This window comes from Lagopus leucura, unplaced genomic scaffold (genome assembly GCF_019238085.1).
Source record: "Lagopus leucura isolate 7727_CA_CO unplaced genomic scaffold, USGS_WTPT01 Super-Scaffold_100002, whole genome shotgun sequence".
NCBI lineage: Eukaryota > Metazoa > Chordata > Aves > Galliformes > Phasianidae > Lagopus > Lagopus leucura.
In genome coordinates this window covers 48,127,468-48,150,500 of record NW_024962263.1, presented here as the reverse complement: position 1 = coordinate 48,150,500, position 23,033 = coordinate 48,127,468, and positions in this window count along the sequence as shown.

Here is a 23,033-nt window from a genome sequence, read left to right as displayed (position 1 = left end):
AAGATGCAAACTGCACGACTGTGCTGGAAGTAGCCAGACAGTGCCAGTATCTACAGCACTACAGCATGGTAATCAACTTTTCCTTACAATACCAGCTAGAAATTATACTTAAAATGAATACTATGTTCTGATATTTAAATAAGAGTAGAATCAAAATTAATATGAGAAAAAAAATCTTATTTTAAAAATGTTTGAAAACAGTACTGCTTGAAAGTTACAAGTTTTATTGGGTTACAAATGCATAAGCAAAAAAACCTTCATTTATTCATATTCACCAGAGATAACAAAGGAAATGAAAGCTGATACCAGTTCTTGTACTGAATTTGACCTTAGAGTTGTCTAAGCGATATCTCAAAGCTGGAAAGAAATCATCTTTCTTTTTTATTTTATCTCAAAGGATAGAAGCATCAAACAAATGCATTTTCTTATCTAAGTAGTACTGGATCCCCTTAATGGCATAATATTATATGAATTTTATTAAATAGAACCCTCTAATACATTCAAAAATTATTCAGATGCAGGACATAAAGGTATACCAAGTCAGTTCTTGAATAAGACTACAGTGGGAGGATATGTTGATCTATTACTCTCCCTTGAGTGCACTGAGGCCTTGCAGAGAGATCTTGTAAATTGGAAGACTGGGCAATCACCAACTGCATTAAGCTCAACAAGAGAAACTGTCAGATTCTGCATCCAGGAGGGGAAAATCCTAGATATATGTACAGCCTGGAAAACAACAGGCTAGAGAGCAGAAAGTGATCTGGGGGTTCTGGCAGAAGGCAAGTTGAAACCCAGTCAGTGGCATATCTTGGCACCCTAAAGGGTGAAACATATATTGGGATGCGAGAAGCTCAGCACTGTCAGTGGATGTGGAAAGGGACTGTCCTACTCTACTCTGTATAGCCTCATCCCAAGCAATTCATGCAAGTTTGGGTGCCACAATAGAAGACATAAAACTATTAGAGGGAACACAAAGGAAAACTGCGAAGATGGTAAAGGTGTCTGGATGGTAAGAACATATGAGGAGTAATTGAGGTCCCCTTCTTTGTTCCGCCCAGAGCAGAAGAGGATGAGGAAGAGAGTGAGGGGAGGCCTCATGGCAGCCAACAGCTCCTCAGAAAGGGAGACCAGGGGCAGCACTGATCTCTCTCTCTGATAGCAGCAGCAGGACCCAAGAGAACAGCATGGAGCTGCATAAGGGTCAGGTTAGGCTGGGTATTAGGGAAAGGATCTTCACCAGAGGGTAGTGGGAATGGAACAGGCTGCCCAGGGTAGTGATCATGGCCGAAGCTGCCAGAGTCCAAGGAGCATTTGGGCGATGCTCTCAGACATAGGGTTTGAATTTTGGATGATTCTGTGTGGAGGAAAGAGCTGAACCTGATGATCTTTGTGGATCCCTTTCAACTCTGTGGTTCTATGATACTTACTATTCCACTGTTAAACATATAGTTATAACTCTGAAATTAATTGTATAAATCTTAGACAATACGACATTGTGACAGGTATGTTATGCGGCAATTAGCATGGAAACAGGGGCAATGACCATTTGCATGGTAATGAAGCATTCTTTCATAAAGGTGTCAAAAGCAATCAAAGAGGCTAATGAAATTTTATGCAAACCACCTGCTGGTCACCTTCACTTCAGTTAAATGCCTTTGGGGAAGCAGAAGAACCTTTCTTATTAAGCACAAATTAGAATGCTGATAAACACGGAGCAAGCAATGAATGTAACGTGAAGGAATAAGACTACTTTGTCCTATATAGAAAATTAACTATGATTACTCCATAACAAGAACCATGCTTTGTTATTGTTGGGGGACCTAAACCTACTTCTGTCCCTAGAATCTCCATAGCAGTGGCTAAATCCAGAACACTAATTCAGTCATCCTTCTAGATTCCACATTTCGAACAGGAAGTTTCTGTTTGTATAAATGAATCAGTGACAGATTACAGAAAGAAAAAATAAAAAGAAGAAGAAAAGAAAAAAAGAAAGAAAGATCAGAATTTGTTTCCCTAGCTAAAACATTCTCAAAGGCAAAGACATTAAGGCTATGGTATTTCATCAGAGCCTATAGCCTAAGAAAAAGGACTTTTGTACTTATTGTGCCCCCTTTAAAAAGGCATTCAGTAAGCAGAAATACTGAGAATTCCCTATTGTCTATCGTTAGACAATAATCTAAATCCCTATCATTCATCAATTTTCACTCAATACAGATTTTAAGTATTTAAAATTTATTATATGTTAACACTGAAAAACTTAAGGCAGGATCACTCAGCAATGGTTCTTAAGCATTTACAGATGAACAGTCAGCTAAAGGACAGAAGAAAAGAGTAAGTAGATGACCACTTTTCAGGCATACCCCACAGGCAGTTGTGACTGAATTTCTGCTATTCACCTTATTGAAAAAAAATGTAGAAAAGGGTAATGACTTGAAGAATTAATTACACAAAATATTCTCTTAATGATTGCTTGCAATACTACAGTAGTCTTTAGATATTGCGGATGATAATTGTGATGTAGCACTATAGATGAGGTGACATGATGTAAGGCTGGTCTGCTTTAACAGGCAAAAGAAACAACAACGGAATGCCTAAATGTGGCAGATAGCATTAAGATGTTCCCCTTTGTCTTCCTTATCTGTGTGTGCAGAGACTTCTCGATTGTCCTTGCTTTCCACAGCAATCTATGCAACAAAAAGGAGTGTTGGGTTGAAGTAGACAACCCCCAAGGGCTAACAATGGACCATAATGATGCTAGAAGGACGCTAGATGACATTGAAGATTGCCAAATAAAGCTATGTCTGTTATGCAGTCTTTGGGGGTGGACAGGTTAATGAATTTGGGAATGTAATAAATATGGAAAACGTGAAAATACAACCTGTTTGTATAGGATCAACTGGTGGAACATTCTTGGAGAGTTATCTTGATGCTTGCATAACAGCGACAAAACTTTGCAATTAAGGTTCTACTCACTGATTTCTTAAAATCAGTAATTAGTGAGATGGCAAAGTTTCCTAGTGATTCTAAATTACTGAAGATCATAAAAATAAAAGCAGCTGACTCTAAAGAATTACAGAGAATGTAACAACATCAAGAGACTAAGTGATAAAGTGGCAGATGATACTGAAGAATGATAAATGAATGATATGTGGTGGATGACATGCTGCAAGCTACCTAATTTAGACAGGAGATTGACAGTACTCGTAAACAGTGTTGATCACCCAGTAGTCAAAGTGCAGAATCATGCAAAAAATAATAGAAGATTAAACACATAAAATCATTGTACAACCTTCTGAACCTCCAGTGTACCTGCACCTTGAACGTTAACTAGCTCATAATTTGGAGAAAAACATAGAAAAATAATTACCTCATCTTGGTTTCACCTGAGATCTGAGATAGGATTAATAAAACACCAGCATCTTGGTTATTCCTGAACAACGAGACCATATCTAAAACAAGGCCAAACCACAAACCAGCAGATATATATAGTTATAACTGGGTGTTTGTTTGTTGGGTTTCTTTAATCCATTTGTCTTTTCTGTGTTTGTAAGTCATTTTTTATTTCAACCCAGCAGTTCTTTTTTTGTTTCTTGTTCTCTCTTTCGTTCTGTCCTGGGGGGAAGTGAGCAAATAGTTGTGTCGTGTTTAGCTGCCTGCTTTGTTAAAACACAGCATCAAGTCAGAATAGAATCATAGGATAGACTTTGACTTCGAATAGAAAAAATGAGGATGTTATAATAATTATGTAATCATGAGAAGTGTTGAAAAATAGTGATCAATCAATATTTCTGCTAATTAAATCTCTAAAACTAGTGCAAATAAACCACTGCACAAAGTTTTAAAGAAAAAGTAAACAATTGTTTCACTTTGCAGGTAGGTCAGTGAAGAGTCTTGAAGCACAAAGAAGTTGCTTATGTCCAATTGTAAATAGATACAAAAAGCAATTATAGACATAAATGAAGGAAAGATTATTTAAAATTTTCAAATAAAGATAGCATTCATAAATTAAGAGGCTTCTAAGCCATAATCTACTGAAAGTTGGATTAGCATTACTGTATATCTTATTAGCTTGAGAACTTATATCAGCTACTGTTAAACAGTGGGTGATAGCCTTTCTGACTGAGAATTATTTATAGTTCTTTATATTAGCAAGTCATATGCTTATAAAAAGAGAACTTATATAATCTCGTGGGAAGCAATTATTAAAAACACAAAGTGAAATAAAAGTCTTCAGTTTTAGAGGATCATGAACAAACATTCTGTTCTTTTTGTCATTTACCTTTTCATGTTGGCCAGTTCAGAATTTTATCCTATAATAGTTTTTATGACCATTTTTAAACTTCAACAGCTATTACGGCTATTTTATTTTTGCTCATACTTAGGGGGGAAAAAAGAAAAAGTCATCCTATTTTAACGGTTAACTAGGGAAGTGGTATAACATTTGTCAAAGCATTTAAAATATTTTTTCTTTTTCTAGCTATATATTTATGAGTGAAAAATAAATAGCAGGTGATTTAATTGTTACTTATGTTCTTAAATACCTATTTGCATCTGTAAATGATTTTACAGTTTAGTACCTGAAATTTGCGTGTGCTTTGGAGATCTAGAACAATTTTTTTTTTTTTTTTAATGGTATGGAAATTGCTTGCTATGAATCTGGGCAATCAACTGCAAACTTTTTCAAGTTACTTTTTTTGTTCTGTTAGAATGCATGAAAGAAAACAAAATATACCTTAGAATTTGAGGGAGTTTAATAAATGTGTACGTTTTATAAAGGATTTTAGCACTGAGGTCAGGAAACAGTGAAAGATTAAAAATACGGATATATAAATATTACATATAGAAGAACAAAATCAATCTTTTCATGTTTCAAGGATATTGTTAGAATTAACAGAGTAAAAGAATGCCAACTTGTGAAAGAAAACTACTGTACTTGCAAAATTTTTAAATGCTTATTGAAGAGGAAGAAAGAAAATATCCCTTATAGGAGTTCTGAGTGTTGCAATCTGCCTGAAAAAAAAAAGTTTATAAATAGATGATAAACATTTATCATCTATTTTATCACTATCTTTTCCAAAGCAGATTTCAAAGCTTGTTGTCCTTATTCTGAGGCTTTCTTTTAAAACAAAAAAAGTGTGAAAGGCTCAGTATTGAATTTGGTAGCTGTATTCTCTTCTGTTATCAAGCAGTATACAGACTGAACTCAGCCTGCATTCTTCTTCCTTCATTCCTCTGTTTCTTTCTCCAGTTTGTTACATTATCCCGGACAAGTTGAGTGATTCCCTCTGCACATGTGGAAGATCCAAGTAGTACTATAAGGATTTTACTGTCTAGTTAAGCACATAATGGTGCTTTAAGATGTGTTACTGACATTTAACAATTTTATAAGCATAATAGCAATAATAGAGATTACTGTTTTACTTCCCATCATTTTTTTCAATATTTAAATCATTTATAATTTGACGGTAAAACTGAAATAAATTATTTGAGGTCCAGTGTGGCTGTTTCTCTCGATACTTTATTCACCAGAAAATTCATTAACTGAAATTATGATGACAGTATATAAAAATACCTAGAAATAACTTTCATGATAGCAATAATTAAGGAATGAAATAGAAACATTTTAGCTTCTTCAAAAACATCAGTTTTTAAAAAAGTATATCTAGACAGCGAAATTAATCCCTGGAACTAAATTGTAATAAATAGATATGGAAAATTAATTTCAAACTCGCTTTAAAATAGAACAGGAACTTAACCTACATTTTCATTTCTATACTTGACCTACTCTATAGACAGTACCTCCACAACTTACATGTTTCAGAAATGCCAATAGATCTCAGGGTTATTTGAGCCCGATTTGTGTTTTGTGGTCTCACCTCTGTTACTATACTTCCTTTCTGTGCTGAACACTATCCAACATTTTAAGCCAAAAAAAATTGCTGTTGCTGATACCACCATTCATCAGGAATGATTCAGCCATCCTGGCACCTTCACTTACACAACCTCGTCAATCAAACAAAAAAGGTTAGACGTGCAGCAGATGAAAAGAAGTATGTTTCCATTGCATTAGACAGACATTATCTGCAATAGTAATAGGCGATATCATGGCCATCTTCACAAGGTAATGCACTGTGTTCTTATGAAAGCCTGGGAGTTTAATGCTGCCAGCAGTTGTTGTTTCCAAGGAAAATAATTGACATCTAGTTACTACAAGCTGAGCTGACCCCAGCTTGTGAAACTACATGCTGCTTATTGTCTGAAAGGATGATGCATGTCATCACTGCACATTCAATTTCAGATTCACAAAGGAAAGATCTTGCAGAGTATTCACACATAAGAAAATCACATTAAAACTTGGATGGCAACACCTTCCTTTTGATAATTAATTAATTGTAACTGTTCTCTTTAATTAAGGCCTCTCACCTACTTCTATTTGTTTGCTTTTCTTGTTTTTTAGCAGAGTAAGAAATTCATCTTTCAGTTTTATAAAACAAACATGAAATCTGCAAGCTAATGTGAAAACAGGCTGCTATGTTTATATTTGTACAGTGAATGAGAAGGGAATAACTTTCATCTGTCAGAAAGGCAGTTCATATAGCTTTCTACTTGATTATGCTCATTTAAATGGTGAAAATCTTAAGTTGTACGTATTGACATACAGGAGGGCTGCTACCCTCGTGTGAAACAAGTGAGGCCTTGTAGAAGGATCACTGCCTCCAGTGCAGACAAAAAAACAGTTTCAGGTTTGAAGTTTCAATTTTATCAGGGAAGGGGAAGAGAAAATGGAACCCAGTTTGAAAACAATTCCTGAAGTAAAACATTAGTGAGTTTGAATTGAATTGCTTCAGTGTGGAGCGTTGTGGGAAGCTGAACAAATTTAAATTTCTGTGTAAGACTTCTAAGACACATGTATGCATATGTGTGCTTCCTCCAGGCTAGGTTTATGCCTTTCTATCCTGGAAAGATGACAAAAGAGTTTTCATTTTTGTAAGCACTCTTAATGTTGACCTCCAGCACTGAGAAACCCTAGAACATGAACTTTGGCCAGCCCAGTTAGTTCCCTGAAATAATGAGGAAGTAGAAGGCAATCTCAGCCTGGTTCATTTCATCTCTTCTGCATCCTGCACCACAAGTAGAATGTTTAGGAGCTTGCAAGGTGCCTTGCGTCAAACTTTGTTGGCAATAAGTAGCTAGCCCTCTGACATTATTCAGGAAATCAGAAAATTAAAAAATACGTATTTGTCTCTTATAAAGTAATTTTTTGTTCTTGTTTTGGCTTCATTCTTTTGGAGAGGGAAGAGAAGGTGGTTATGTTTTCATGATGTGGAAAAAAAGAAGAGAGCGGAGTGAGAAACATCACTTTGTATTCACAGATGGGCTTCTTCCTTACTACAGATGCTAAATCTGGAAGATTTCATGTAAATTTCATGAAGTTCTGTTGTTGATGGTTTTTGGTTTTTTTTAGTTTTACTTATGGAATATTGTGAGAATCCTTCTCTGTCTTTTTTGGCTCAAAGCTTGCTTCCTGAGGTTTTTCTTGTGATAAGACTCTGAGTGATTTGTCAAGGAGGCAAGAGATGGGTGCTAACCGTGTGATAATCGATATCGCTTTGGGAACATTTGAAAGCCCCTTCCTTCAGAGCTGCTTGCTCTGTAGAAGAGCGGAAGAGAGTGCTCAGGAGTGTTCACTGGTGGAAGATCTGGCCTGTGACTAAACCACTCCAGCTTGGTATGGGAGGCTGGGGGATGATGCCATTGTATCCTGTGAAGACAAGATACAAGTTGGTGCCTCCCTGCTTCCTCTTATCTGCTGGCAAGGCCAGGAAGATAAGAACAAAAGAATTTCCTGCTGAGGTCCTAGAGCCAGAAGCTGCCACTGCAAGGAGAGCTGACTCAACCACCCTGGGTTTTTGAGCTGCCACTCCAAGAAGAGCTGACTCAACCACTTTGGATTTGAGCTGTTACTCAAAAGAGAGCTGACTAGACCACTTTGAAAGCATTGAAAAGGGGCCATCATTGCCATGGTTGTTGTCCTTCTTGTCTTCGTTCTTGTCGTCATCAACAGAACAATGCCCGACGACCCACCACTACTGAAGATCAAAGACTGAACTACGAACCACGCTGGATCCATGGTGGTGACTATCTCCCTCTTGCTTCCTATAAAGACTCCTTGCTTCTTCTTTTCTATCTTTTCTATCGCCCTCCTTCCCTTCCCCATTACCCTAATTCATAATAGTGTCCGTCCTCCCCTTCCCCATCTCCCTGATTAAGACTTGTAATAAACTGGTTGGACCAACATTTGAACCGTTGTTTCTTAATCTCATGCTGGGTATATAGATAATAAAAGAATCTCCTCTCCTCCTATAAATTGGAGCAAGACAAATATCAAATTCTGTTATATATCAAAATTATGTACATTTATCCACAAGGAAAGAAGCATTAGGTCTTGAGTGCATTTATAGCCAAAGAATTCAAAACCCATGATGCAGAGGAAGAATAATTATCATGTTAATGATATTAGAGTAGAAAATATATAGTGTCCATGAGTGATGGAATTTTAAGAATGACAAACACCAAGTTATCTGCATGAGACTAGACAGACTTATATCAACAGTGAATATACTCCTCTCTGTTTAGGTGTGCCAAGCTCAAAAGAAGTACTGTTACTGAACAACAGACACAAACATACTGTACTTTCTTTTCTTGTGCAATTTCCTGTTTATTTTTCCTCTGTATTTTAATTCTATTACAATCTTTGGATACAGATTCTCATATTTGAAATCCAGCTCCCCCAAGAATTATAGTAAATTTTCTCAAGTAAAATCATATGGTGTAAGTTCAGACTGAAATACAGAAGAATAAGCAATGGAAAATCCTGGATAAGACTAAATATTTTTTGTAACAGCCCAGTAAATATGCTTTACTGTTACAGGTTTTTACTAATACTGACAGGTGTCAGGATATGGGATTATCTTTACCTGAATTCTTTGGTTTGTTTCTACACTTGTTTTAGCTTTGGGCAGTTACCTAATGTAACAGTATGTTAATTACTGGATAGGAATGACATATCAATGTGGTGTGAACTGGCTATAACCCCAAGGGAAAAAAAAAAAGGAAAAAAAAAGGAGGAAAAAAAAATGCAATGCAGAAAAGCAAGGGTGGTGGATATCAGATACTCCAAATTATAAACTCAAATCACAATGGTCAGTTACTGATTACTGAAGTACAGTCTTGGAAGCCAATAATTCTAAATATACCCAAGAGTGAGGAAGAAGAAACCCCATATATTTATCTGTAAAGGATTTAAGATGTTGATAACTTGCTGTAACTCCCTTCCTCCTCTTTTGAAGCAGTAGACATTGAGATCAAGAGTGAGATTTAAGGGTGACTGGAGGAAAAGGTTAGATATTAGGAAGTCTGTGTATTATGTTAACTGTAAGAGTAAGTATCAATATAATTGGACTAAGAACAATTACACTGGTTAGACTGGGAAGTAATGAAGCATTAGGCTTCATTAATCTAACTATATTTTTTTTAGTAGGATGTGTTCCCTTTTTGCAGCATAAAATTTCTAAAATGTTGTAATGTTAATCACATCAGGGGATACAGATGAAGGTAGAAATAATCAAGTGTATCGGAGGTCTTTATTTTGAATAGCAAAAAGAATGGAACACTTCTACCTTCTATTTCGATCTGGTCCTCCTCTGCCTTTCTCATTTAATGCAGTGCTTTTCTGTTTAAGATTTATAGACCTCTTTCCCAAGTTTTAGTTAGTTTTAGTTTGAACAATATTTCATCAACCATTCTGTTGATCATTTTTTATAATGTCAGATACACCCACAATGCTGAAGCTTATTCTGTTTTGTACTTTCTGTGCAACAATTTTGGCTTTAGAGAAAGCACAAAACTTAAAAAGATTTAGAAACAGACACACATTTTTAGATATACACTTCCTCTGAGACAAAGGAGATTTGGAGGAGTTAGAGACATATGAACTCTGATTGTATCTCCACAAGAGATCCATATCAAATTTCGAACTCCTTAAGATCCACTCCCAATGGGCTTATCAAGACAGAAATCAAGAAGAAATATCAAGGTGGCTTGAGAATGAAGAGGAGTGTGTTTTCAGTTACAAAGGTTTTTATTTTAAAAGACAATGCTGACAGCAAAAACATCTGCCAGAGTTAGCCAGTGGTGATGGCTATTGCTGCTACCTGTTATAGCTACACATTGTCAGTTTTTCACGCAGTGAAAATAGCATAACTTATTTTTATGCACTATACACTGCAACTACAAAGAAAATATGAACATAAATTCAAGTTCCTTAAAACTCTTTGCAGCTACGAAGCTTGCAGAAAACCTAGATTATGGTTATTTGAGTAATTTGCAAGTATTATATTGTCAAGTTCATCAGTATTCGTGTAATACTTTTTTAGCTTCAACAATCTCTATTTTATCCATCCCTCGTCAGTCATTTTTGGCTGAAAGCTTTTAGAGAAGGAACTTTTTATTGTTTATTTTCAACAGAAAATGAAGGTACTGTTATCAATTCAAATAAATAATAATGCATCCACCACCACTGAAACAGTTACTATTCATCCAACAGACTGCAAACCAACCTTAGTATACTTCAATTATTATTAACCTACAACCGTGTAACCTGAAGAATTTTTAGGCTTTTCTACTTATACCAGATCTCCTTTAGTTGACCTCATGTCAACTTTGATAGGCATAAAATGAAGAGATTTTGATAAGGAACTGACTTTCCAGAAATAGAAAGCCAGCAAGTCTTTTCGGAACTTATGTCCTATTCCCACTGTGCATGCACCAAAAGGTATAAAAGTAATGTTCTATCTACACAAAATAAGCTCATCTGTGAGAGCTTCTCTTCTAGAGCTTCTCTGCATGAGAGCAACAAGACAGACAAAGAACTTAACAAGGAGAGTGGGCAGACTCAGGGCTCCATAGTGCAGATTATCTGTAAACAGAGACTAACCCATCATCAGCTCCATTCCTTGGAGCAGTTTTGATGAATGTCACATAATAAAAACCTCACATAATTTATGTATAGGCACATAAATGGTAAATAGTAATAAATATATACTTGTTAGTGGAATTTCAGTAGTAGTGTGTAATATGTTGTTGTTAACTTGTTAACATGTTGTCTCGTTCCAATTTATAGGAGGGAGATGAGGTTCTTTAATATCTGTATACCCGGTGTGAGATTAAGAAACAACGGTTCATATGTTGTTGCATCCAGTTTATTACTAAGACCTAATCAGGGAGACGGGGAAGGGAAGGAGGGCGATAGAAAAGATGGAAAAGAAGCAGGAGTTGCGTAAAGCGGGGATAGTCACCAGCAGGATCCAGCAGCGGTCCCGTTGCACGGCGTTTGAAGGTCCCGGGCAGAACGCAGCAGAAGACGGGGAGCAGCAGCGTGGCCAGCCTTGGGCAGCAGGCAGGTAGACAAAGAAGTCGAGGAGCCAATTCTTGAAGCAGCAACAGCAGTCAGGCAGCAGGCTCAGGAGAGTCCGACAGTATGCAGGAATCACCTCAATCTTCAGGAATCCCTCTATCTTCCGGAATTCCTCTCTCTCCCCCTCTGTTCTTCTTCATGAGGAGTCAGTATTGTCAGACAACCTCAGTTCTTGATGAGGAATCTGTTGTCAGAAACCTAATCCGTTCTTCATGAGGAATCCGTTGTCAGAAACCTCTGTTCTTCTTCATGAGGAATCTGTTGTCAGAAACCTCTGTTCTTCTTCATGAGGAATCTGTTGTCAGAAAACCTGTCCTCATGGTTTTCAGTTCCTCTTTTATCCTCCTTGTTCTCCTGCCTACGTGACAAGGATGGGCCTCGAGCAAGAGTCATTGAGTACCTCCTGAGATGGCCATCATCCGGAGATAAATCCACACAAAGGAGCACTTCACAGCTATTTAGCTGCAGTTCATCTCGCTCTCGTCGCCCCTGGCCTTGTCCATCTGTGTTTCCCCAGACAAAGGATTTCACGGTCCTTGCTCGGGACTTGTCTGGACTTGAACAAGTCCATCTGTGTCCCCAGCAAGCTTTGAGACACAGAAGTTAACAGAATAGTCTCTTACACATGTAATTTGGTAATTGGTAATTTTGTATCAACTTGTATATATTACTGGTAATAACAGTAATACGTAATGAAGAAATTCTGTTAAACCAAGCCTCAGAGTCTTTATTTATTATTTAATCTTATAAACCCACACACACAACTTACACACTCACAGGTCGAATCAGTTTCTCAGACAATACACATTTTTTTTAATGTTCCTCAATAGTGTTTCAAGGAAAAAAAAAAAAAAAAAGAAAGAAAAGAAAAAAGAAAAATGAAAAAAAGAAAAACCAGAGAGCCAAACACAAGTTCTATGAAAAATTGAAGAATTGACCCACAGAGTTTCCATGCTAACATATAAAAATAAAATAATTGAGCACTGTAGATGAAGACTTTTACCAAGGTATCTAAAATTTATAAATTCTGAAAGTGAGAAATTAACTTACTAAAAAAAATCACATCTGATTTTGGTTTTTCAGTTTTTACGTATGAATTGCCGTGTACAGCCATAATATCTTCTATATCATATGCACGGCAACAAAATATTATTCTCTAAGAAGGTTTTTCAGAGGAAGATGAATAATGAGAACATCTCCATTTTTTAAAAGCACTTAATTTTGAATATATATAAAAAAAAGATTTGAAAAAAACAAAGCATTCCCTCTAAATGTATCTTGCCCAGCTATTTTTTGAGACATTAAGATCAATTTTTCTGTCTGAGATTTAACTCTGGTCAGGACTTTGTTACCAACGATAATTTACTTTGCAATAGCTATGTCACTACGCATCTATTAATGTATTATACTATCAAATAAGTACATCATGTCACAAACCCATTTTCAAATTGCAGACAAATTGCTATCTTTTGAACGTCGTTGCAAGCTCTGTGGCCTATAGACAATGCAGTTCTGGAAGAAGCGGAACATACGGGCACATTACAGTCTGCTGTTTTTTGTGGGTTTTGTTTGTTTGTTTTACTTTTTTGTCTCTTTGATGTCATGGCTAAAGTCAAGCAAACTGTGAATGTCAACAGTGACTTTTAACCAGTGCTTTGGTTCTTGCCTGTTACAAGGCATAGAAAACAAACACACCATATGAGTTCTTTCAATCTTCTCAAAGAATTGTACACACACACACACAAAAAAGATTGCTGAAGAGATTCCAAATACACAGAAAAAGTAAATGAAAACAGAGCTGAAATGAGAATGACTGACAAAAAAATGACTGAGGAAAATCACGTTGAAATACTGCTAAAACCTCTCAGAAGAAAAAAAAAAAGAAACATTGCTAGAACAAAGTTTGATATGGCTGTTGCATGTGAACTCATGTAAGGTTAGAAATCTTAGAATGAGGGTCACATATTACAGTGCTTTCTGATTCTTTGAATTCATACTTAAGAGAAGAATAGTAGTTACCCTATGAGCTGTTTTTGAACATTTCCATACTGAGAAAAACTTCTGTCTCAATAAGAGCTTCAAAGCATCCTGGTATTGTCCCTCACTTTCAAAATGGTTTCAAATACTTTAGTAGCTCCTCTTATATATAGCTACAATATTATCAGACTTGCAGCATAGAAATAATCTTGCTAAGTTTTATCTAAATGGTTTGGATACAAAATGGAATCAAGAGAAATGAGTTCAGGAGTTCACAAATACTTGCAGTTTTGAGTCAAGTATTTCTTACCCCTTTTTTTTTTTTTTTTTTTTTTTTGGCAATACCAATGATGAGAGGAACCATTGGATAATGAAACAATTAAAAAAAAAAAAAATGGAATTCCATGTTTCGTTTTTCATCTTGTGAGAGCTCTAATAAAAACAAAAAATCTCCTCTGAACTGCCCTGTTAAAAAAAGTTAGCGGCTATTTATCACCTATTATTATTTATTATTTATTTGATTAAAATTTAGAAATTTAGAAATCTGATTAAAATTAAGAAATTTATTTTAAAATTAGGGCATAGAATGAACAGAAGGAAAAACATGAGAAGATTTTTTTTGCCTTGACTGAACTCCTCAGAGGCTGTGAAAGACAACTAATTCAGAACACTAAAGGAACCAATATTCTGTGATAATACAGATCCCAAAAGCACTTGATTTGCTGAGCTGAACAAATTAATTATTAATATGCCAGAAAAAGAGCATTAGCAGGACAAATAATTTAACCTACCCACGTGTTTTCCGTGACTTTTAGGAATTTGTCTTTCTGGAATATTATAAATGACATATGCTTTTATTTGCATTCTGATTGATTCTGGGAAGGAATATCTAATGAGAATTATTAAAATTTTACTTTAGGGAAACAAAGCAAAACAAATAGAAACTAAAACAAACAAAACTGCCTTTCACATGTTTTACTTCATTTAATCACAAAAAAAAAAAAAAAAAAAAAAAAAAAAATCTAAAAAAACTCTCCAAACTCTTTAATTCTGACCTTGTCACATCAGGATATTTAACTACTACTTTGTCAAATTCTGCATAATTGTATAAAATTTCTCACTTCAAGTGAAATGCTCCTATTGAGATAGTTACAAGCAGTTCTATCAAATGTGCCTTTCCTATAAGAGAATTTACTCTTACAAATTGACATGACCAAACTTAACAATTTTAACTCAGAATTTTCTTCCTATGTTTAGGACATTTTCCAAATTAAAGGTAGACCCTGATATTTCACCCTTGGAAACAACTGCAGACAGTATAGCATAACACCAACATCAGGTGTGTTCATCTCAGTGTCTCAGTACTGAAGAAAATGATTGCAGAAAACAATTATGCCCTAAGAAAAGAATTAATCTCACTTTCTCTTTAACATGCAAACAAGACTAAAGTGAAATGGAATGTGCATGAAAGGACTTCGCTTATTATTTTGCATCTTTGACTGTACACAGAAAGTAAGAAGTGATTCATAAGAACTTTGCAAAGCTGTTTTTTAGAAAGGAACTACAAATCTATCTACAAAGAAGTGCATCATCTTATACTTCATTTGACATACTAGCATGGTCTCTATAGGCTTGCAGTGAAATCCTTGGAGTGTCATCATATCACTTTGGAAGTAGTCATGGAATGATCACATTGTCTCTACGGATTTGCTGTGAGAATGCTATTGCAACCTCATATTGTAATGGCTTCATAATGGAATCCCCTTAAAGTGATCCTGAAATCATCTTGCCATCATTATCTCACACTGTAAATGGCATCATAATGGGGTCCCCATTAAAGACTCACATTAAAATCTTATTGAAATTGTTGCTATGTTATTGTCCTACCAAACTGATGAGGGATAACTACGATAACAAGTTACTTTTCAAAATGACCCTTCATATTTCTAATACAATATGTTTTGTTTATCATTTTTATTGTTTCCATTATCACTATAATTTATAGTGTTTTCTAGTGTGCTTTGAGCACTATCCTTTTTAAAAATAATGGCAACAGTTGTCTTTTTTTTTAATAAATGTGAACTTTTAAAGTGTTTTAACTAGAAGATATTTCTTTTAAGAAGCATCAGTAACACTATTTAAGAAGTATAAAGGCCTCTTAAGAGTACAGTCAGAGAATTAAAATTGTAATTCTTTCTTCTCGTTCTTGCCACTGAAAAGTGTTACAATTCAAATCTAGTTCTGTTGAAAGATACAAAAAAAAAAAAAAACAAAAAACAAAAAAAAAAAAAAATAAGCCAGTGACAAGAAATAGTCCATTAGGTACAATATCTTGAATACCAAATTTCAAGATAGAGAACAAAGAGTGCAGGGCTGCGGGCGGATTTGCTTTCTATGTTCAAGTACATTCAAAGTCATGCTGCTTCCAGGCTGTCTTTTTCAGGATAAGTGCATCGGTCTGACAACTTAGTTATAGGCCTCCGTATTTTTTACAAACCTCATGCAGCTCTATTCTATGTAGAAGAGGCCTAATAAGCTGCACCTTGTTGTTATATTTTTCAATAAGTGCATTCATAGTCAATCAGAATTGAGGAATGTCTCAGGGGATCCAGAATTAGACCTGCTTGTGAGGATTAGTTGTGGCAAATTACTCTGGGGATAAATAATGCATTTAAATTACCCTAGGTCTGAGTGATGGTAGGGAAAACTCAGTTCTGTGTATTACTGTATTTAAATACTTAATAAAACTGTTTAACTACTAGAGGTAGAATCATAGAATCTTTGGAGTTGGAAGGGACATCTGAGGGTTATTTAGTCCAACTACTCTGCAGTGAACAGGAATACCATGGCTAGATCAGGTTGCCCACAGCCTTATCCAGCCTCAACTTGAAAGTCTCCAGGAACAGGGTATCAATCACATTACTAGGCAGCCTGTTTGCAGTTGTTCCTCACTAGCCATGATGTAGAAGATTTTTTCCTTATATCTAACTTAAGTCTGCCCTCTTTGAGCTTGAAACCATTTCCCCTTGTTCTATCACTGCAGACCCTGCGAAAGACTGTTCCTTTCTTTCCTGTAGCTCCCTTTTAAATACTGAAAATTGCTATCAGGTTGTCTCTTCTCCCCGCTAAAGAGCTCCAGCTCTCTCAGCCTGTTCCGTTATATTCCGTAAATCATTTTTGTAGCCATTCTCTTGGCGTGCTCTAACAAGCCAATGTCTCTCCTGCACTGAGGACTCCGCATCTGGACGCAGTACTCCAGATGAGGCCTCGCCAGTGTGAAATAGAGAGGCAGGATCACCCCCCTTCATCTGATGACCACACTACATTTGATGCAGCCCAGGGTACGGTTGGCTTTCTCAGCTGTGAGGGCACATCGCTCATGTCCAGCTTCCCATCTATTTGTAGTCCCAGGTCTTCTTTGGCAGGGCTGCACAGAATCCTTTCAACCTCCATCTTGCAAGGGTTGTCTCGACCCAGGAACATTTGGATTTGTTGAACATCGGGAGGTTTACCTGGGCCCACTGCTCAAGCCTGTCTAGGTTCTTCTGGATGGCGTTCCATCCCTTTGGTATGTTGACCTCACCACACAGCTTGGTGTCATCAGCAAACTTGCTGAGGGTGCACTCGCCCCCACTGTCAATATCATGAAGACATTAAAAAGTATTGGCCCCAGCTCTGACCCCTGAGGGACACCACTCATCATCAATCTCCATCCAGACGTTGAGCTACTGACCAGCACTCTTTGGACTCAATTCTGCAGCCACTTCTTCATCCATCAAACAATCCACCTGTGGCAATCAGGCACAGATTCAGATGTGAACAATCCAAATCATCTATCACAGGTTCTCACATAACTTATGTACAATCACAAGTTTCCTTTTTTAGTTTTCTCATCTGCCTTCCCATATCAAAAAAGTATTCCACAAACACTCCTTAACCATGCATACAGGTGCTTATCCAATCAGAGCCTTGGGCCATTCGTTTTGCTTTTTTCTTCTTCAAGGGACATCCTTAGTTCTCAGCCTTACTTTCTCATGCTGTTTATCTTGCTCCACAGCGTCGCCTCTGAATAGTCTCTCTTGTATTCCCACATCCACCCTTCAAATCTATATCTTTTCAATTTGAGAGAAGTTTGACACCACCACAGAAGGACACTAGGCTGGTTAAGCAGTATTCGCCCTCAGTGAAGCCATGCTGGCTCTTTTCTATCACCTCCCTCCCTTCCATGTGCCTTAGATTCCAGGAGGATCTGTTCTATGATATTCCCTGGCACAGAGGTGAGACTGACAGGTTGGTAGCTCCTGGGGTCATCCTTCTTACCCTTTTTAAAAATGGTTATGATGTTACATTTTTTCGAGTCACAAGGGGCTTCACCCAATTGCCATGTCTTTTCAAATATCACAGAGTGCCTGGACAGCTACATCAGCCAATTCCCTTAGGACTCTGGGATGCATCTCATCAGGACCCACAGACTTGTGGATGTTTGTGTTCCCTGAGACCCAGAAGAGGGTCTGCTTGGCATATTGGATGTTCAGCTTCCTGTAGGGAGGAATCATGTGCAACCAATACCCATCTATTCTTCCTCAATAAAGTAGCCTTGGTGTTGGAGGAAGGTAAAAGACACTGGAAAAAAAATGAGAGGTGCTAGTAAGAAAGGCAATTAGCATGATATTGCTCAAGTTTTGATAATGTTTTATTTTAGGTCGAAGTCAATTAATATTAAATTACAGTAAAATTCCTAAGGGATTACATGTTACAATCCTATAAATACCGGAAGAATTCATCGTGATTGATTTTATTACTGTAAATATCAGGGAAAAGAAGAAATGCCTAACAGATAAAGCATCACCATTGCCTATTACATAGCTTTACTTAATTTCTTTCATTCCATCAGAGGCTTTACTTAAAAATATATACACAGGTATCAGATACAAAACTATGACTACTTATATATGCACTTAAGTATTTATATGTGTGCATAATTGTATATGTGTATAAATATAAAGATGTCTTATTTTTATTTATATTTAATTTTTTACATCTCTCTAAATAATAACTGTGTCTCCAAAAGGAAAGCATATTTTTATTATACACACATTTCCTCATTCTACTGACTACTCTAATTGTGATTCCAGCAAAAGCAAATGTCACTAATACTTTCAGATTTGTGTTAGAAGAGTGAACAGGGCCCATTGGTAGTGTGAAATGACTATATCAGGATAAGAGAGAATCTACAGCTAGTCTCAGAGCTAGGCCTGAAGATTTGCTTCATGATTGCAAGGCTGGTCTTAAGCAAACTGAGTGATTTAAAAAATAAAATTAATTAAAAAGTGAAAAATAAGTTGGAGTAATGTGTCAGATTTGTAACTTGTCATTAGTTATTCCTTTTGTGTGTGTGTGTTTGTATGTGTGTGTTCTTTACAGTGCACTGGGTTCAACAGATACATTTCAAGGAAGAGACTCAGTTGTATGATACTTGCATATAATGCAAGTTGTCGAAGTGATGAGGGTGCAAGCTGAGGCTCTCTCAACGTATTTGGCTTATCTGCAGAAAAGAAGAAAAGGATTAAACAGTTCACATTACTTTTGTAGGCCAATTAACATTTAGCAAATTTCATCCCACAGGCAGATACAGCAATGATTAATTATTATATTTTGACTAATTCAGTGATATGATACATTTTCTCATTAAAGCTAGAAACATTCAGCTTAGCTTCAGAGTTAGCCTCAGGCTAAGGTCAGGGATCTCTTATCTCAAAATGGCTAACATTTGTAACCTCTACTTGGTCTAACGCATCCAGATTACCATCCTTCATTACTGGCTTGAGGTCTCTTTTGAAAGAAACAGTTAATGTCTGTCTTTAGATTTTAAGGCATTTGAGCTTCCCTTGCAGTGCACATGAGTTTTTCTTGAGCATTGACAAGATGCTCATATACAGGATTACAGTGTGGGGTTTTTTTTGGTTCATTTTAAGGCATGACTGTGTGGTTTTAGTAAGGTTTGTAATGATTTGGACCCTCTCTTAGCTATTGGACTTGAATAGTCCATTGTTAGAATAGATCTTTAGCCCTTTGATTCTTCTTGTTTTATAGCCCCAGGCTGGTCACAGCTGCCAATATCTCATCAACCATGTGATTACTTTCAATATTTTAACTGGTAGGACAAGCAGTGGATTTTCTTAGCCCATTGAAAGATATTAATTCTGAATGTAGTGGCAGCTGCTACTACTGCCTGCAGCTACAGTTACTTTAGTCCTAAGAAAGTTGTTTTGCATGTTAAACATGAAAACATAAGTGCCAAGTTATCTTCAGCTTGTAACAAGTTTTTTTGTATTTTTTTTTCCTGTTTTAGTACAGTGCAATATAATTCTCAGAACACAGCAATTTAAGCAAGCAATAGTATAGTGTCTAGCCAAAATTATGAACTCCCATTGTGAAAATATGGATACCCAATTAAGAGGCAATGATCAAAATTTCCTTAACAATGTATCCAGGTGACATGTATTCCAGATTCCCTTAGAAATCTGTATGATTTGTCTTGCATTAAAGACTATTATAGAAAATTTTCCATGAAGATATTTTCTTTATAACACTAGAGTCAGAAAGACTTTCTCTTTTCTTGGGTTTTACTAAGTAAAATCTTTAAAAGTCAGTTCACTTCTCTGTTCCTCAAAAGCTATAATTAGAGATATACAGCAATCTTGATATTAATGAAATGTCAACACCATTATACTGTAGCAATGACTAAACAGATTCATCAAAGTTGTTTATGCATTATGTAACATTTTAAAATTGTGTAACTTGGAAACTGGAACAGAGTATTTTTATGCCTTTTTAAATTATAGATTATTCCTCAGAGTGAACTATTTTGGATATTGTATCCAACAAAGATTTTCAAAACAAACTCTAAAAGACCCATCTTTAAATTAATACATTAAAATTGAAATATTCTTGCTAGTGAGATAACACAGAATCACAGAATCACAGAATCACCCGGGTTGGAAGGGACCCCAAGGATCATGTAGTTCCAACCCCCCTGCCTAGCAGGGCCACCAAACATACACATGATCTACAAACAACAATGATCTAGCAAACAGAACAAATGACTATAACCATATCCAATATAAAATCTTTTCCATATCTACCACCCTTCATTAATTGTAATGAATGAGATCATCTGAAGCTGTGATGTAGACCATTAAGTGATTTTATGGAGCTCTTCCAGATCCATATAGCAGTGAATATTTTATATCATCCTACACTTAAAGCATGTGCCTAAAATCATACTTATAAAAATACTTTTGAATATCTATTAGAGTTTATAATTGCAGTCTTTCATTCATACAAACACGAACTTTATGTATCACTATGCATCACCCACTGATTCAACCAGTCCCCAAAATTACAAACATTTCAGCTTTTATTTTTCGTCATATCAATTTTGTATGTATGAATTTCTGAATTCTATAAATGTATCTTTGGTCTCTTAAGTTAAATTTTGATAATAGAGGAAATAAAATAATATGATTTAGTAAGATGTTTCCTTCACAACATAAAATATAGATCTTGCTTCCAATACCATGAAAATTTACATTTATCTTTCAGATGACCAGACATCAGGAGAACCACACATGTAACAGTGTAAGCTTCAATAGCATGACATGCGTAAATAGTTTTTCCTCTATTGTAATTAATGAAGTATAAGATAGATAAGGAATAGCAGTTACAGTAGATTGAATTATTTTTTAATAATAACAGAAGACAGTATAACTTTTCTCTCTCGTGTACATCAATTCATCATCACCTGAAATTAATCATATTAATACTTATGTTGTTTATGTAGTTACAGACCATGGTTTCTCTGTACCAGAGAACATTAAAATAAATAAATAGATAGATAGATAGATAGATAGATAGATAGATAGATAGATAGATAGATAGACAGACAAATAAATGATGATGTACTGATATTCAATATGTATTTTTGGAACTATCACCAAAGTGAGTTATGCGGATGAAGTAACCCATGCTGATTCACATTTACCTTCAGCCAGGTTCCTTCAAGTGGTTAGTCTGACTGTGGTTTGCCACCATAATTTAGGCAGGAACAAGAAATGGTGTGACCCAGAAAAAAATCGGATGCTCAGAGGGCATACTCTGTAATAAAGAGTAGCCACGCCTTGCCGATTCCATAATATATGTTTAATTTTGTTTTGGGCATAAGTATCCTGAGACTTAAAGGAGAACACTAAAGTAGCCTTGCTGATGTTTATGATGCTAATATTCAAATAAAAGTTGTGTAGATATGCGTTTTATAACCTTGTTGGACTGAGGCTGACGGAATGGGCTAGACAAAGATGGTCCAAAATTTACATGAGATATGAGTAAATAAGGTAGTACTAGGCCATAAAAGGTTTTGAAAATGAAGACAAGTAGTTATATTTCACACATAAAATATTTATGTATCTTCACTGGAACTAACATTTTCTAGAGAAGAAAAAAAATTGGTTAGTTAGCACAATAAACATGGAAAACTGAGACAGCAAAATATAAAAAATGTGCTCACAGTGCAATGTTAGAACCTATGAAATGCTCCAGAGTTCTCTTTCCCTCCTAATCAAATAGTTGCATTCAAGAAAAACAAGAACTTAATGCAGAATTCTATGCAGTAAGGAAGCAGAAGAACATTAAATTGGGGGGGAGAGGAAAGAAAAACAGGTATGTCTGGTAGGTCAAACACATTTCAAGATAGGTGAATAACAATAATGCAAAATTTACTTTTTTTTTTTGCTGATGTCTCTTGATTTAAAATGTACTTGTATACATTATTTAAATGATTGACCTTCAAAGTTTCTATCTATATAGGCTACACTTGAAATGGATATTTTTAGCACAATACAAAGGCACAATAAAAAAGTATTTTTGTATGTATTTATGCGAAACTGTAGTTCTCCAACAATATACATCTTAATTTTACCACAGCATTTGCCAAGGTTGTCTCTGTCATTGGCTGCATCTCTAATACAGTGTTTACAAATATCTCTATAGAGGAACAGTATTTCCATAGCAACAAATGAACAATACTAGAGATATTAATTGTTTCTACATTATCTGTGTACAGTTTGCTGTAAAGCAACATTTTGTAGTTTGATAATTGCAAGACTGGAGTGATTGTACATTATGAGATGATTAGCATAAACACTTAAGAAGATGAAGAATGTCTGTTGAAAAGGAAAGAAAATCTGGAGAAAAGTGGTACTATATAGCAAATATTATCACAAGAATCAGCAGGAAAAACTATTTTAACATTAGTTACTTCCTCCAGTATTAGCCATCTGCTACTGATTCATCTATGGAAGATCTTGTATAAAATTAGCAACACGAAGAGCCGAATCTCATTCAAGCACTTAGTTATGCCCGAAAACATATTTCAGTGGAAAAAAAAATATCCTCCATCTTGGTGAACTGTCCCTGTTATTAGGGCACCTAAAGGCAGCAGGTCAGAGAAGGAAAGGGAGGAAGGGAGGAAGAGAGAGAGAAAGAGAGGAAGGAGGGAGGGAGGGAGGGAGGGAGGGAGGGA